Genomic DNA, 1,942 nt, shown 5'->3' with positions numbered 1-1,942 from the left:
AAGGAAAATATTAGAAAATTTATTTTCCTTTGCAAATGTATACAATTTTAGGCAGGGCTATTTAAAAGGAGGCACCCTCGTAGGTAGCACAATATGTAGTTGAAATCACCGTCTTCCACACACCGGGTGGAAAACACCTGAGTTCGAATCCAATCATTGATGCCAGGGTACATGGAATTTCACCTGGAAACTCGGTTTTTCGTCCAGCAAACAATAAATCGACCGCAAGACACAAGCAATTTGCACACATATAAATAAATTTAATGTTTATACTCCGGGACGACCACTCGGTCAGACCAGTTCATAAGGTAGAGAGAATACAAGAAGCAGTACCGTATTTAACAGTCACGGCTTGAATTCCGGTCACTTAAGGCACGTGTACTTATGTAGCTTGGCGCATGACCTCTCAGCTACTGCGGCCTAAAAATATTACATTCATCCCTACCGGGACTCGAACCCGGGACCTTTGGATTAGAAGTCCAACGCGCTATCCACTGCGCTACAGGGACTTCTTGCGTAAACGGCGAATTTTGGCTTAAGTTGCGTATGCGTCTAAAACTCAACAATAACCACGTGAAAAGGGCACAGATAGGCAATTCGCTGGGGGGCCTTAACTCCGATAGGGAAGGTTCTAAAATGTACTCACAGTATTTTACTATTCACATACAGTCGAGCAATCTAGAGGCTCCGAAAATTATTCCTAGCCTCGAACCCTGACCAATTGCACTAGCAATTTCGCGGATTGTTAAATGCCGATCAAAAGTTAAACTTATCAGATCACTAAATAGTAATAGTAATACAGTAGTAATCGTGGCATGTGATGCAAGAAAGCAGGCGTATGAGCTTATGTAGCATTAGCTAAAAAAAGAAAAAAAAAAAAAAAAATCACACAACCATTCCCTCTAAATGTTTGTCCAGTTCCTCCTTAAATTTATTTATCTTATCAACTTCCACAACGACAAATGGAAGTTTGTTCCGGCAATTAACCACCAGTTGGCTAAAGGCAAATTTCCGCACATCTATTCTACAGCTCTCTTTCCTCAATTTGAATTTATGCCCCCTTAGGTTCGTAATCTGAACAAGTGGAAGAAACCCATTTAAGGCTTTATTCACCTCAATCAGACACCTCGCAGGTGCCTAGTCTCCAGCCGCTGTGATTTGCAGAACTTAAGCCTCTCTTGGTAAGAGGATCCCTTCAATCCCCTAACCAATCTTGTTGACATTCTCTGTACACGCTCAAGCAAATATACATCCTTCCTAAAATGAGGCCTCCAGACCTGTACGCAGTACTCAAGGCGTGGCCTGACCATTGCCTTATACAGAGGGACAATCACCTCCTTTTCCCTGCTAGCAAAATTCCTGTATATCATTGACAAAACCCCATGACCTGCCCTGGCAGCCTGCTGCATTGCTCAGAAAACTTCATATTTGACTGCACAATTATTCACAGGCCTTTTTCATTCTCTATTGCCATGTCTGTACGTAATAACTCGACTCAGATAAATTTTAATGAAATTTGGTTTGGTTCTATAGAAATCTTTGTCAAGCGTTCAAATTTCGTTTAAATTGAACCAATGAAAATCCTGCAATTATTATTTATTTGTTCATCTCTCTGAATGTAATAATTCGACCTCCAGTGGATCGATTTTTACGAAATTCTACATTTGCCTCTGTTAGAAATATCTGCAGAGCAATCCTAAATTTCATTAAAACCGGACCAATAGAAATCAAGCAATTATTTCTTTCTTTCCATTTTTAATCTCTCTCTCTTTTTTTTTTTTTTTTTTATACATATCAGAATATATGCTATCCATGTATATGGATAGCATATATTCTGATATATGCTATCCATGTATATGGATAGCATATATCCATATAACAAACATAATATCCAGTGAAGCACTGGATATTATGTTTGTTATATTTGTTACTTTGCACTGAT

At 39.0% G+C, this 1,942-nt stretch overlaps 1 non-coding gene across 1 annotated transcript; it reads right to left on the bottom strand.

Annotated features, from left to right (window-relative positions):
• Positions 1-436: 436 nt before the first annotated feature.
• Positions 437-509, bottom strand: TRNAR-UCU (transfer RNA arginine (anticodon UCU)). Its single transcript has one exon. It is a non-coding gene; the product is annotated as a tRNA-Arg (tRNA).
• Positions 510-1,942: the final 1,433 nt, after the last annotated feature.

This window comes from Mastigoproctus giganteus, chromosome 10 (genome assembly GCF_048544385.1).
Source record: "Mastigoproctus giganteus isolate SK-2022 chromosome 10, ASM4854438v1, whole genome shotgun sequence".
NCBI classification, from domain to species: domain Eukaryota; kingdom Metazoa; phylum Arthropoda; class Arachnida; order Uropygi; family Thelyphonidae; genus Mastigoproctus; species Mastigoproctus giganteus.
This window is presented reverse-complemented; position numbering and strand designations above follow the sequence as displayed.